Source organism: Ascaphus truei, chromosome 18 (genome assembly GCF_040206685.1).
Source record: "Ascaphus truei isolate aAscTru1 chromosome 18, aAscTru1.hap1, whole genome shotgun sequence".
In the NCBI taxonomy this organism is placed as follows: Eukaryota; Metazoa; Chordata; class Amphibia; order Anura; family Ascaphidae; genus Ascaphus; species Ascaphus truei.
This window is the reverse complement of record NC_134500.1, coordinates 19,623,054-19,639,244: the sequence shown is the minus strand read 5'-3', so window position 1 is coordinate 19,639,244 and position 16,191 is coordinate 19,623,054. Positions and strand designations below refer to the sequence as shown.

The following is a 16,191-nucleotide window of genomic DNA, read 5'->3' as shown; positions in this document are numbered from 1 at the left end:
AGGACCACCAACAGGCCAGGTCTTTAGGATATCACTGCTTCAGCACTACGACTGAGCCACTGATGGAGCCACCTGTGGTGAAGCAGGGATATCCTGAAGACCTGTTGGTGGCCGTTGATGACTGGAGTTGGCTACGCCTGCTGTAGAACTTACATATAATAACATAGCATCCCCAATGAGGCTTTCCTCATAGGCGGCGCCTAGACCGCAACAGCAACTAACCTTATACCTAATGTTGGTCTTATTTATATTTACTGGTCACCAGTTCTGTCGTCGCTTTTAAGGACTATCTATTTTTACCCCATATATTTTATATGTTTTGTACCATTAAAAGTGTTGTTATTCCCGGACATAACAAGCTAAAGACGGGAGTAATTTTGTTTCTTATAGCTTAGAGGGTTCTAAAGGAAAAAGAATCCCAGGAACTCACTCACACCATTTAAGAAATGATGCCTAGAGGCAGCGAGCACAATGGGCTTGATCTCATCCCTTTATGATACATTGGTAGCCCCTTCCTGAATAGAAATGCCAAGTTTATAACAGAGCGGGAACAAGATCTTGGGGAGGTTCTGCGGGGCGAGGAATGGGAGGAAATTTTGAAGTGGTGGCAAAGAGCTTGATTTGCACCAACTTGAAGGAAAATTCCTGCCAAGCCTTGTACCGGTGGTATTATATCCCCGCTAGATTATCAAGGATTCACCCAGGAACCTATATCCATATGTGGTGGGACTGTCCCAAAATCCAAAAGATTTGGTACGGTGTGACGAGGATCCAGAGAATGACCTCTCAACCATGTGATCTGGACCCATGGATGCTCCTGCTTTGTAGACCATCGGAACAATTCCGCAGAGACGAAAATAAACTAACCGTGCAGATTGCCACAGCCACTAGTTGTGTAATTGCGGCTCTCTGGTCGAAGCTATCGGTACCATCCATGTCCCAGGTCAGGAATAAAATATGGTATGCAAGCGTGGTAAATAACTACCGCAAATACTCTTTGATTTGCAGCCCTGGCTTGACTTTTGTAGGGACACAGGGAGGCCTCCTCCGACCAATTAGCGCCCCGCTTTATCGGCCCAAAATAAAGAAAAAAAATCTGGGAATGCAGAACCAATGGTTTTTAGCCATTAATCAATGCACTTAGAGATACGTTTCAACATTAGTACCAATCATATTGCCCCCACAAGAGGTCTTATTTGGGCCCAAACCAAACCTTATCTTTGTCGTCCTCAATTTTCACCTTGTTCATTGTATGTGAGTACATCGACAGTATAACTACCGGTCCTCTACATGTGGCAGTGGACCGAAAAAATGTAGAAGGCTTATACCCACCTTTTGTCTGTCTTTCCAGGCTGGTGGAGGGGGTAGCTAAGGTGACACGTGCAGTGTCTTGGTGAGACGATCAGGTATTGCCCAGGCTCAACCTGCCAGCTATATTGAATACTTAAGGACATCATAGAGACACAGGTGCATTTATAAGTGGGGGCTGCGACTCCTTGAAATATTCCTCTAGGAGTGTATCTATATATTGCCAAAAATGATTAGCTCACCCAATCACCCAATGATCACTATTTCTTAAGATATTAAAGAAACACGTTAATATAAATACTTAGAGCTTTATGAGAAGAAACATTTTCCTCCAACCTACCCCCGTCCCTCTGTTGTGGTACATGCCGTTGCCATTGGTTACTGTGATGTTGACAGTTTGGGATCAGTCACGAGTGAAACTGGTTAGGGTTAAAACTACTTGTATACATAGGTGCTACAATGCATACATAGTGATTCTGTCCCTCTAATGTACACCTTTTTACATATTATTTTCCAATCTGCTCTTATAATAGAAAAACCAACAACATTGTAATACAGATCAGTGCTACAGAACCTCATATCTTTACAATGCCACTCGCTCAATGGAATTCTCACCTCCTGCCTCACTAATTAACACTGAATATCACTGATTAATGTGAGCATATCATTATCATGTCTTGATGGGCACTAGAGGCCGTTAAGGAACATATTTGGTAAGAACTGTTGCTCCAAAAAAACTCACTACATCCCCATTCAAGTGAAGGGCTCTGTTACTAAGCCACACTGAAGTGTGTTTTATAGAGTAGCACTGCTTAGTAATATAGCCCTAAATGTCACTTAGATTGTAAGCTCTTTGGGGCAAGGACTCCTTTTTCTAATGTCTACGTTTATGTTGAAGTACTTATTCCTATTATGTCACGTGTATTACTGCTGTACGAGCGCTGTGTACATGGAGGGCGCTATATAAATAAAGATAGACATACTTTGTTTAGCGGTATATGTAAGGGGAAAAAAATAGTTTGGAAAAGGACTGTTTCCCCAAATCAGTAGAACCGGAAATTATTTCCGTAATTGGTTTCGTCAGTAGAATTCGATACATATATAATTAAAAACAGATGTGTTAAGAGTACATATATACAGTATTATGTAATACAACAAATAGTTAAATATGGCATTCAAATATATATGTACTGTAGCTCTATTCTCAAATAAATTGGATTTAATTAATAATAAAACAAAGCTTAAAATCTACTAAATAAATGTATTTACATTTTTTTAATCAATGGTTACAATAAGGTAGACACTTATTTAAGAGGGTGGGGTAGAGTCTCTTTCTCTGGAGTTTGTCACATTTAGTTCCATATTTACTAAGCAGTCTTCTATTATAAGACCTCTTCCAGTGCTGGGAGACCCCTTGCTGCACATTGAATTTAATGGGCTCTAGAGTGGTTTCCAGCACTAGAATATGTCTCAAGAGCAGCCCCCCCCCTATCTTCTCTCCCTCTTTGTCTTTATTCTTGTAAACGTTACTTCCCTTTTTCTTTCCTTTCCTATCTCATCTTTTGCTGTATTCAATAGAATGTTCCTTTTCTTTTACTTAAATCCACTATTCTGTTTCTCTCCTGTGTCCTCTCTCTTTGGACACTCGGCTTCTCTTCTCACTGTTCCCCAATGGTTGTCATTTATATCTATGTCAATCTCCTCCCCTGAACCTGCTCTCTTTGCATGCTCACCCCATAGTTTCTCCATATAGGCCTTGGGCTGTCATTGAAACCCGATGCTGGATTTGCTTCTCCGCACATCTTCAGTTACTAGCAACGTTACAACATGGTGGTCCAACAATGCTGCAAATGGTGTTGGGTTGCCCTAGCAACTCCAAGGGTTCCACGGAACCATGATGAGGAGCATAGTGCAGCATTATAGCACATGGGAATGGGAGACATGGACATTCAACCTCCCATACATGGACCACGGCAGCTGTGCATCCTGTATCGACTGTACTTAAGTTGTGTAGTTAAAATCTTCAATTGGCGAAATTCATCCAAATACAGATTGTTGCTCTCATGGAATGCTGGAAGTTTATTCATAGTATTTTGTTACATTTTTAATTTTTATTGAATGCTTTTCTGGCATTCCAGGAGATAAAAATGGCCACATGACCCATACACAAGTATACGCTGATGGAGTTTCCGTGAGCTGCGGAAGCCATAACCTCAGAATTAAATGTCAAATAATTTTTTTTGCTGGCGCTGTGGAAAGAAATACAGTATCTGCAGAAGTGTATCCAAGTTAGTGAAGGAAAAATAACTTTGGGAATCAGAAAGTACGCAAATATTTCCTATTTGAAAAATGTCTGTTTGTCAAGTGTGATACGTTCGTTCACAAAGTTTCTTAATATTTTAGCCAGTAAGTATATATATATAAATATATATCAAACATGAACACAAAAAAAGTAGTGCTAATCTAATGTGTTAACAGTGTGAATAGGGATAACATGCTGATAATTTATAATTTAAGTGTTAGTACAATGTGAAGTGTATATAAATGTTAATAATTGTTAAGAATAATATGAAGTGTAGAAAGTGAATACAAATGAATCAAACCAGTCCCAATAGAAAATGCGTGATGAAATGTCCAGATCCAGAATGCAGTCCGCTATGGAGTAGGCTGTAGATTCTTAAGTGATCTAGCCTGATCACATGGATACCTACAAAACAAAGAAGAGAAGATGCACCAGCTCCATAGCACAATACTGTATACAATTTTTTTTTAGAACAGAGAGTAGTCACCAGGACTTGCACTCACATAGTGGGTTTAAAAAAACTTTCAATTGAGACAAGCTGTAAGCTGATGTCACCAGCTGGAGGGCGGATCTGGTAGAAATCCACAAACAGTGAATGCCAGTTTTGCTCGGGCTTCAGGAAAATACTCATCTGGGGCAATAGAAGTCCTCAGCAAGGCTCCTGATTCTCCCCACTTGGAGAGTGCTATTGTGAGATCTTGCTCTGTCACCTGTGCTAATAATAGATGTGGCAGGTCAAGATGTCTCATGTGTAAACACATTACCATCAATAATTCCTTTTTGTCCTCCTCCAATGGATCAGTGCATCCCATTAAAAGCTCTATAAATTGTCTCACAATACATGTTGTGTATGCTTTGTCTTGTGCCTGCAATATTCAGTATATTGGACGCACAAAACGCTCTTTATGTATTGGGTTCCTTGAGCATCGCCGGGCCAAACTAAGAGGTGTCCTTACACATAGTGTTCCACGACACTTTTCGACTGTACACTCCAGAGATCCTACCAGCCTTAGAATTATTGGCATTGAATCTGTCTCCAATTCCAAACTTGGGGGGAACAGGTTCAAGCCATTATGTATTCGTGAATCCTATTGGATTTATCGTTTAGGTACTTTGGCGCCACTGGGACTCAATGAATGCATTGATACCAGCATCTTAGTGTAGAGTCGTTCATCAATATACTCTGGGTTCTTGCCGCTTCAGTTTAGTCTCCAATTGCCGCTACTTGTAGCCTCCTAAAACACTCATCAATATAGTACATTAACATTAACTATAATATTGGTGAGTGGTCAAGCTCTAGGGCAAATACTCACATTCTCAATGTTATGTATATTTGAAATATATGTTATATTTAACACCTACCTGTCATATTATATTGCATCAGTTTATAGTTTCATGCTATTTTAGATTTTTAAATCATTGACACTTAATATACTTTTCCCTTGGAACACATTTATGAATTCATCATGATGCACATTATGTTGTTTACCTTGGGAGATTTAAGTGTGATTGTTATGTTATTTTATTATTATTCATTATATTTTATGCATTTTATTATTGATCAGACATAAATTGTATATATTCTTTTATCTCAAGCTGTCACACAGAAGACAGCTTAATAACATTGAGTTTGAAAAGTCTGCGTTATTGTTCATAATCTCTTCAATGTTTAACTCTCTATTTATGGACTCTCAAGCTCACTCACAACGTATTGGCAACAGCTGATTATCACACATTCAGCTACTCACAGCAATATTGTGCTGACTATTTAAATCCATCTATGCTGTGAGCCAATCATCCCCTGAGGAAGTCACTCACGTGACGAAACGCATCGGCACCACAGAGCTGAGGTGCGGACCAAGTACCGAGAGTTTGCTTTGCTTGTATACCAACCACGGTACATCTGAGATGCCGGTCAGGCAAGATTAATATCGTTTGTACCGGGGAGAATCAGGAGTCTTGCTGAGGACTTTTATTGCCCCAGATGAGTATTTGCTGAAGCCCGAGCACAACTAGCATTCACTGTTTGTGGACTACTACCAGATCCACCCTCCAGTAGATGACGTCAGCTTACAGCATGTCTCAATTTAAAGTTTTTTAAACCCACTTGTATGTGAGTGCTTGTCCTGGTTACTACTCTCTTTTCTAAATACATTTTGTATACAGTATTGTGCTATGGAGCAGGCACGTCTATTCTTCTTTGTGATATACAGTATAGAGAGATAGAGAGATAGAGATAGCGATATAGATAGCAATATAGATATCTATAAAGATATCTATATAGATTGATCAGCAAAGATTCGGCTTGGGGATTCATTAAATGGCCGTCGGTGCAGCAGAAGAGGACCAAAGATACAAAGTTCTGTGGGGAAGATCATGTGATCAGGCAGGCACTAAATACAATTGGTGCACTGCTAGAGAGAGGACCGGGCATAAAAAGGGGTGTGCCAGAACCTGTTTCAGAAGAGGAAGGGGATGTGACTTTGTAAATAGTTGCTATAAAAACAAAAAATGCTTGTTACATTATAATACATTAAAAATGTAATTCAGAGTTGTTTGAGAAAATATTTGTAGCATTTTTTTATAGTACAGAATTGATTTATTTAAATAAAAAAAAACACATTCAGGATATTGCCTGGTCTGCAACTTTAATTTTTTTTAATTTTTTTTAGCATTTGTGTAAAAACCATGAACTGTTTTTTTTTTAACAGATTTAATAAAGACAATTTGTCATAGATTTCATAAAAATAATATTTACGTAATTTAATTTCTGGCAGATTAAAAGTCATTAACAAAGAGGAGAAAGCGTTATATTGAATTGTGACAGCAAGAAAAAGTTACAAATAAGAGAAGACGTTAAATTATTACCTATTACAAATCCTGTTTTACTGTGGATATTGTTTATTTCTGTTCCTCCTTGTTTTACTCAATTATTTTTACTATTATGTGCAATTTTTTGACCAGCTCATTATAATTATGCTGAAAATGTATTACAAATGCATGCACTGTGATCAACTTGGACTTGTCTGCACCTGCCTGAATAAAAAGAATATAAATTAAACAAACATAGAAAATGAACTAAAGTTACAAACTGGAACATAGCACATTATGTGCTACAAACCACGACTGCCAAAAAATGCAGCCTTCCCCCAAAATAAAGACACAACACGCAGATATGTAGATGGTGATAAGGCCACATCACTAATTTTAAGCATAACAACCAATGACTTTGCCAATAAACATGTTCAAACATGAGTTCACATCTATAACTTTTAAAATGTGTCCCCTAGTCAAGTGGCCAAAAATCCATAACATAAACATACCTCCCCCTCAACCACAAATCCCAAACTATTCAATTACTTCAACTCATGCATAACAATTCCCTTTTCACTTAAACCAGGCAAAGTCCTCTCCTGCTGTGACAAATATGGTAACTACCAAAATAGTATATACAATTGCCTGTATTATTATTTTTAGACCTTTTGCCATGATAAGGCCAGAAAATATTCCGGATTGAATAATCTGGCACACACACAGTTAACTTGTTACAAGTACACCTTAAAAATACATGTTTTGTTTATATTGAGGTCGAGACCTGGCCTTGTTTTCTGTGTTTGTCTAGGAGTGAGGTTATCTGGAGCCAAATCCTGGTTTTGGAAAATGGGGTGATTGAACCCTAAAATCACAACTCCTACTGACGGTAAAAATAAGCAGAAAAAGGTTAAATATAACTTAAAAGGAATTCGTTGAGTGTTCTGGACAACGCCAGAGGGCGTGGCTTGGAAGATATTCAATAGGATTGTGTACATTTACTGAATACAAAATGTCATAGTTCTGACAACGATTTGCAAGAATAACAAATATATCTTTGAAACATTTGCAATCTGATGAATTAAATGATGCTAAGCAATCCATGATTGTGAGGGTGCAAAGGTCAGATATTCGTTTGTCTCCCACAAGTACCATTAATCACATCAAGCTTGATATCAACACATGTATTTTAATTATACAACCGCAACAGTGAAGATGGCATTCTTCTAAGTATTATAGAAAAAAAAGATAAGGGACATTTTGTATATTCAAGCACCTTTTGATTAAAAAGGAAAGTAATTTTTCCCCTCAAGCCATACAGGCAGATTGATGAGGATTAAGGACATGCCCAGAAGGTAGGCTTATCCAATTTTCAATGCAGGAATTTTAGGATAAAAACCATGCACTGGGGATATGAATTTGGAATTCGACATAGAGGGTGTCTTATGCCAATTTCACATAGGAATTTCCCTATTTCCAACTTTGAGCCTATTTGATATTGTTATGTGTATATTAGATTTTTTTTGTTTATCCTATTATTTTGATGAAATGGTCTGCATATATTGTACTGTATGTTGTTGTAATAATCTTTTTTTGTAACCTAAGCACTGTATTACTTTTGTATGTTAATTTTAAAATGTAATAAGTATTGTCTTTTGGGCCCTAATAGAACTTTGCACGTTTTAAAGAGTGATTATATTTCCGGACACATTTTTCTACAATATATTTTTGTGTGCTAATTACATATTTTTTTAGTGAATGGGACCAAGGACCCCAATAGCTACAATATTTTTCTGTATCCTTGGTGGTGGCTGCGTTTTAAGGTATATTTATGACGGTTCGCGGGGAGATATTACTCATTTAAGGGACCGAAAGTGAGGCAGGTAGATAGCAGTGTGTATTAAACCTTGTCACATATACAAGTCACGTGCTCACAGGTGTGCCGTCCGTGACATCTCTCTCTTTTTGTTTTTTTTAAAGAAAAGGAAACTATATATATATATATATATATATATATATATATATATATATATACATGTGTATATATATGTATGTGTGTGTGTGTGTTTATTTAGTGAGGGTTGGGGGAGGGGACAGGCTGCCGATTTACAGCAGCTGCCTGACCCTCGCTCTGCCTCTCTCTCTTTAAATAGCTCCTCGCCAAGAGCCACCTGGTACCAAAATAAATCTCCAATCAACTGCTTACACATAGCTTACACATAGCTTACACATAGCGAGCAACAGCTGGACCCAGACAGCAAATTTCAAAGGGGGGGGGGGAGTAATTCATGGAGCCAGTGCAGTCATTTGTACAGGCTTCCCCCCGCCCCCTTCTCGTCGGCTCTGTCCCTACCTACATTCCTCATTAAAGACTTTTTCCTAACTGCTGTAGCTTCTTGTGTTTTAAACAACCATTGTGCTGCTGGTACAAATAAAGGAATCAACATCCATTGAAGCAAAATACCCTGATACATTAATGCAGGGGTGCGTGGTTTTTTTTGGTGGGTGGGCTGAGGCTGTAGATACCCCGCACTCTTCCCCGAGGCATTTAAATTAAATGCCGGGGGACCGCGCAAGGCCTTTGTAACTCACTTACTGGGATTCAGAAGAGTTGGTGTGACGCTTCGCCATGTCAACACGGTGTCAAATTACGGGGTCACGTGACATCACATGACCCCGCGGTTTCATTTGACTCCGGCAAAGAAAGTAAGGGGGGCGTGAGCACAGAGAGGAACCGGCAGGGGCGGGCGCAGCTCCAAAAGTTTGCATTCCCCTGCATTAATGCATAGTACAATCCCTGCATCCTGCCTTGAACGATTATTCTTACATTGTGTCCATGTGTGAGTTATGATATAAAGAGCCAGGCATCTGTTAAAAATGAACCATTGGGGGATGTATTACAGCAAACAGTTTATTGCAGGATATAAAATAATAGTACTCTGCTGAAAGAAATTTTTTTTATTCTTCCTAAATGAATCTGCCACGAGCACTTTCAAAAGTGGGAACAGATAGAGAGCACATTTAATTGAGTGATATGATGTGATAGCATGTTCTTTGTTGTGTAATTATGTACACCATGGAGAATTAGGCATGAAACTATAGGCCAAGTTCTGTGCAAGATGATAATAAATTGCAAAGCTTGTTCCTTTTCCTGATGATTCTTTTTGTAGTGTAAAGCAGAGGCTGTCTTCAAATGATTATATTTAGGTTGCTGTCCATAATAACTCCTTTTTTTCCATGAAATACTGATTAGGCTACTTGAGATTTCAGAAATAAAGGTGTTATTTTTATGGTGATGTCAAAAAATAGAAGCTTTAGGCCGAGGGCATGGTCAGCGCTTACCTGCTGACCCGCGCTCACGCTTACCAGTGAGCCCCTGCAGCCGCAATGAGAGCGGCTTTAGCAGGGGCTCGCGCACGCTTCCGCAGGTAGAGGAGACGGTCAGATTTAAATTTGTGCGCTGACGGGAGTGGAGGGCCGGTCACGTGAGCGGTTCGCCCAATGAGGGCGAACCAGCTCCGTGATGTCACTGGCCCGCCCCCAGACACGCCCCCGGACGGCACGCGGACTAAGGCCAGGGAAAGCACCCGCTTTCCCTCAGCCTCCACGCGCCTCCGCATGGCTGAAGTCCCTATGGACTCAGCCTTACAAATGCTAAGCATTGAAATGTTAATAGAGAAACCCAAACATCAAACATAAAGCATAGAAACATTGTGCTGAAGGTCCATTTTTAAAATAAATTCAAGCTAATTTCTTCCGTTTAAATTAATTATTTGGATAGTTCGTTTAGTTATGCAAATTAATAGCCGGCACTTGGTGACAGATTGAAGAATTTATTGAACAATTTATTAACTAATCAGATCAACGCTTTGGTTCCTTTGTCAAGACAAAGATCCTAGTAGGGACCGAAACGTTGATCTAATTACTTAATAAAGGCTGCCATTTTTCACCGAGTCCTCTGGAGTGCCGGCTATTAATATTTTTTCTGATTGTATGCTGCTTGCTGCGGCAGTCTGAGCACCCGTGGCAGCTGACAACCTGGATACATGTTAGTGCCCCTTTAAAATATAGCAACAGAGGCGAACCATAACTTGGGAACATTTATCTTGGTTATTTTATTGATATTTAGGAGTATATATACAGTATGTAGCCAGGCCTGGTTTTACTGGCTACCAGTCTGCCCTCCTCCTGGCGGTAAGCCCTAGTAGAGCAGGCCTGCCAGGAGTAATCATTTGTTTTTCCCACCTCCTGCAGCTTCAGTGAGTCACAGGGGAGTTTTGTTTTTTTACTCCATAACTTGGTAAAAATCCCAAACCAAACAAATTGCGTTTTGGCAAAACCAGAACACCAATTATTTTGTAGTAACCAAAACACGAGTGAAAGAGCCTACCCTTCAATCCGTGTAATGCAAGCCATAACTTCCCCTATAGCAGCTATCTGTGTTACGTGGGTTTCTGCATGCAGTTCTCCTAAATAATTGGCCTGCCGGGGACATGATCTAAGTGACCGCTATGTTACCCTTCTGTGCAAATTGTTAGCCATGTGATTTCTTGGCTGAGCAGCAGTAAGTACAGCTTGTGCCATTGGGGTGTCACCACTCTCCAAAGTCTATCTCCTTGTGCTGATAGCAATTAATATGCCAAGTCACAAGCATCTTACATTTGCTACTCAGAAAAGATCCTCATTAGCATGTGACGCAGGGTGGGAAATGTCATACAGTTGTTTAGTGCCCTGTCAAAGTTGTACATGTCCTTTTACTAACTAACTTGGTAAAACTCTATATACTGTAGGGTCCTAAACATGTCAAATTCAAAGAAGTTCAGACTTGTTAGAGAAAGCTATCAGGTCATGATTGAAAAATGAACAATATGCTTTCAAAATGTCATGAAACATTAATATGGAACATTTGTAAATTGTATTCGTTACTGATTTAATAAAGCAAGTTACATTGTGAAAGAGCTTAATGTCATTTTGCCTGAGATAGTGCACGATTGGGAAAATTGGTGATATCATTCCTCAACACATTTTAAACAAAGCAATAGCAAATCAAAAATAAAAACATTGAACGCTCTATCATTGTTACAAAAAAATTCCTTAGAAATATATTTCACATTTGACCAATTAATGGACAAACAACGGCTACTAATGCCAATTATAGACTATGGGGACATAGTATTATGAGGTTTATAGTGGGGATATCCATGGGGAGAGCCAATAGTATAGAATCACCTGGTAATCCCAAAAAGCTGGAGTCAGGAGGTGCAACGGGAAGCATAGAGTTTCCGGGAGGAGAAAGCAAAAGAGGTAGTCAGGCAAGCCAGGGTCGAGGCAGCAGCAAGCAGGAGAAACATTGGACGAACCGGGGTCAAGGCAGGCACCAAACAGGAGAATCGTCAGACAGACCTGGGTCAGGGCAACAGCAGGCAGTGGGAAGTCAGAGGTAAGCCGGGATCAGGAACCAGAAAGTCCAAGGATAGGAAATAGCAGGTAATGCCTCAAGAGAGCAACACAACCTCACTCCAGTAGCAAAGCTGTTGTGAAGCAAGGAATCTTGGGAAAGGTGTCTTCTCATAGGCCATGAAGGTCTTGTGTTGTAGTCAGCACAGTTGAGTGCTAAAGAGCTGCTAAGAACGAAGCAGTCCCTGTACGAGGGTTCTGACTAGTATATGGAACAGCACCCCATGCTCACCTTAGCAAAGTAAACACCCTCTACAACTCAATATGCCGCTTTGTCCTACAATGTAATTACAACACACATCACTGCAAAATGCTCCAAGATCTAGATTGGCCATCACTTGAGACTAGGCGCAAAGTTAATAGCTACTGTCTTGAATTCAAATACTTTCTGGGCAAGCTACCCACCTATTTAAACAAGCTCCCCCCTGCCACACGCAGCTCTTATCACCTGAGATCTGACTCCAAAAGACTGTTCACAGTCCCACGGTTCAGCAAGGAATCCGGCCGCTCCTCCATTTGTTGCTGTACACCTCACAACTGGAACAATCTACCGGAGACTCTCAAAGCTGCCTCCAGTTTAAGTAATTTCAAGACTTTAGCTGTGTCGCATTTTAATCTGGTCTGTAACCGTTACATACAGTACGCCCATACCCTATGTATAACTGTTCATGAAATGTCTTTAAATATAATGTATAACCTCTGTTCACTTAATGTAACCATGTATTGTCATCATAACTCTGTGCCAAGGACATACTTGACAACGAGAGGTAACTCTCAATGCATTACTTCCTGGTAAAATATTTTTATAAATAGATAAAATTATATCCCTTACAAAAGAAATTGTAGCCATTTAATCTGGATTAACATAAAAAACGCATTTGAATGTCATGGACATTATGTAACTAATTATGTAACTAAAACCTCACTGTAAATGAAATATCAGAGAGTTAAAGATGTACACACTTTTATGCAGCATTATAGAGTATTAAGTACTAAGAGGCAGTGGAATGTTGGGTTGTGTTAGCTTTTTTGATCACTTCAACAGCACTGTAGCAAAATGTATACAACATTGCAGGTATTATATGTGCTGGGTGATCTTACAATCACATACTGTAGTTCTAGATTTCTATTTATGGAAGCGTGGTGATCACTTTCTAATGGATCATGTTCCCCACTCACCTGCTCCCAGGTGATCTGCTAATGGCCAGGTATAAAAGATCTTTCAGTTTTGAAGTCGGAGAGTCTTCCTCCAAGAAAAGTTAGGCGAAACGCAGGAAGAAATCAGCTCAGAGGACAAGGTAAAATAAATATTTAATTAGGAGTCAGGCCTGCTTTGGGGTTGCAGCATACAAGCCAGATGTGTGGGGAACACCGGAGCCCCATCAGTTGTGATACCTTCTGCTTGAAGCACTAGAAATAAGCCTAAGGCTGCATCCATACAGGGGCAGACCGCACGGACGCGTCTGCACGCTGAGCGATCAGACTGCCTAAAGGCAGTGATCGCGTCTATACAGTGTGCTCACGGAAGCGCGCAATGCACGTGAAATCAGTAAAAACTGATTTCTCGCGCGATAGGGCGGTCACGTGAGCGGTTCACCCAATGAGGGCGAACCAGCTCCGTGACGTCACTGGCCTGCCCATAGACACGCCTCCGGATGGCGCGCGTACTAAGGCCAGGGAAAGCACCCGCTTTCCCTCAGCCTCCACGCACCTCCGCATGGCTGCAGTCTCTATGGACGCAGCCTTAGTATCAGTACTTTCTCTTTTGAAACTCCGGATTGGACTTTGTTGGATCATTTTTGCTAGATAATTTTTTGATCTGATTGAGGGAAGCGCTACATGTTATGCATGTAGGAATGGCCCAGAAGAAAGTGTTTATTACCCTGAAACGTTAACATTGCCCCCCCATGACACTTATGTGAATATTATTGTGTTATTTTTCTTATTTGTCCTCCCCCCCCCTTATTTTTCCTTATTCGTTTGTCCTTCATGTTCACACTATGTTTGATTGCTCTGTTATCTGTATGCTTACATTTGACATTATTTCACTTTTATTCTCATATTTATGAGTAAAATATAGTATTTTGAAGTATTTCTGACGTAAGTATTTTTGAGTGCGGGGTTGCTATTTGTTTCACTAGTTTATAACTGTTTGTACCACTGGGTGGTGCTGTTGTAGTAGGATTTACTTTGTGATTAACTGCTTATTCGTTTTGACTCTTACAAGGTAATTCTATTTCTCCCGAAGTGACAGTCCATTTTCGACACAAAAATCCCCAGTGAAGTTTATGGGGAATTTCAACCGTACCATCGAGATATATAGCCCTGGATTCACTAAAGGGTGCTAAGCTTGAGCACACTAAGTCCTAATTAATTAGATGGCTGTGTGTCCCATCTTAAAGTGTCATATTTAAGTGTTGGGTAGAGTTAACATTGGAGGTGAAGATTGAGGAAGATCTGGACTCCACACAACAACTTTGCAACTTTGAGAAATTAACTTTCCAAAAGCTGTGATTATTTGTACTCTTCCTATCCTCCAGTACCTGGGAAGTCTCTCCTCCTGAATCTCACTATGCCCTCCCTATTGCTTTTTCTGTTTACTGTTTCCTCACTCCTTTGTGAATGTCTCTGTTCTCTCCAACATTCCCACTCCCCACAGCACCATTATTTATACACCTCTCTCCCAACAACTTCTTTACCCCTCAATAAAAAAAACCACCCACACAAATCCTCTATTCACACCCTTTATCTACTCCTTCCTGCTGCTGGGGATCTCCCTGAAGCCAGACATACACACTTGCTCTCATTCATGCCCCACTGCCATCTCCTCCCATGTAAATGGTGTCGACTTTTTCATTTAATACTGACTAACCTTAAAACTCGCCCCACAAACCAAGCATCCCAACAGCCTGCACCCATGGCTATTGTCCCACACCCAGTCACTCCTACCACCCATTGTGGCCAAGCACAGACATCTACAGCACTTATTCCCTCACCTGTTGTCTCTGTAAGTTCCCCTCAAACCTTAGATTGTAAGCTCTTTGGGGCAGAGATTTTCTTTTCCTATTATCTGATTTTGCTGCACTTATTGTATTATTATAATTCCCTGTACTGTATTCTTTGTGAAGCGCTGAGTACACTTTTGGCGCTATATAAATAAAGACATACAATACAATGTACGACATGCTAACGTTTAGCACCATTTAGTGAATCTGGGCCTTACCAGAGTCATGGGAAGCTAACCAGAGCTGAATGCCCGGGAGTCCTTCGCCCTTTGGCAGAGGTTGCTGATGAAGGGCATACTCCATGGTCTTACTAATACTGTGCTTGTATCCTTTGTTTAACCCCTCACTTGCAGTAACAGGGACGGCCTTAGGGCAAGGCAAGCAAGGCAGTTGACTTGGCTTCTGTGCCTTCAGGGTGGGGGCGTGGGGGTGGTAGGGGGGGGTCCTGTGCTCCCTCTTCCTTTCGGTGCCAGTGTCCAGATTCCGCCCGACAGGAGAGAGGAGAGCTGGGGAGTCCCCGAACTGCGCAGGACCGCACTGCTGCTCACCCCAAGGTAGGTAAGGGTGTGCGTGCTTCCTTCCCTCTGCAGCGTCTCGTTGTCATGACGTCTGCAGCATCCGCTGTGATGTCATGACGCTGCAGGAGGAGGGGCCCTGCTGTCAGCATGCCGCCTTGGGCCCTGCGAAAGGTAAGGCCGGCCTGCAGGATGCTGGTACCTCTGGCAGTAAGAGCTGTCATTGTATTTTATATTTAAATGTGTAACAAGCCTCTAGCAATAGAGGTATTCATTGTATTTTATATCTTGTACGGTATTACATTTTAGGGAGACAAGTATGCCATGTTTATATAGTTCTCCATCTCCAGCAGAGACAGCAACATTTGGCAACAGATGCCAGGTTTAAATAATAGGTGTGTCACCTGTATACTAGTGTGATTGATTTTATAATGGCAAAATACCAGCTCAAAATGCAGAAATCTTATAATGTGTACTAAGGACATAAAAGACTTTCATTGTTTATTTAATAGCCATTATTTACTAAAGGATCTGCATTATAATATATCTGCATTATAATATACTGTAGATAAAAATATAGGCTAAGTATCTGTCGTCTAAATTTAACATAGGTTGAACTTTTTTCAACCTCAGCAACGATGTAACTATGTAACTATGTAACGTTAACTGATATACATATAATAAGGTTTGAATTTTGTTCCGTTCTTTCGCATTACCAAACTCTACCAGGCCTCACTTTGGGTAACTTGCTCTGACTAATGGTTCCCTTCAAATGTAACGCACTTGATTTACA

General features: G+C 40.4%; 1 long non-coding RNA gene across 1 annotated transcript in view; it reads left to right on the top strand.

Annotated features, from left to right (window-relative positions):
- Positions 1–5,612, top strand: part of LOC142469004 (uncharacterized) — a 40,398-nt gene extending 34,786 nt beyond the window's left edge. Inside the window, exons 3-4 of the long non-coding RNA XR_012788934.1 lie at positions 1,352–1,467; positions 3,062–5,612. This is a non-coding gene — a long non-coding RNA (uncharacterized LOC142469004). The remainder of the gene's footprint in view (positions 1–1,351; positions 1,468–3,061) is intronic.
- Positions 5,613–16,191: the final 10,579 nt, after the last annotated feature.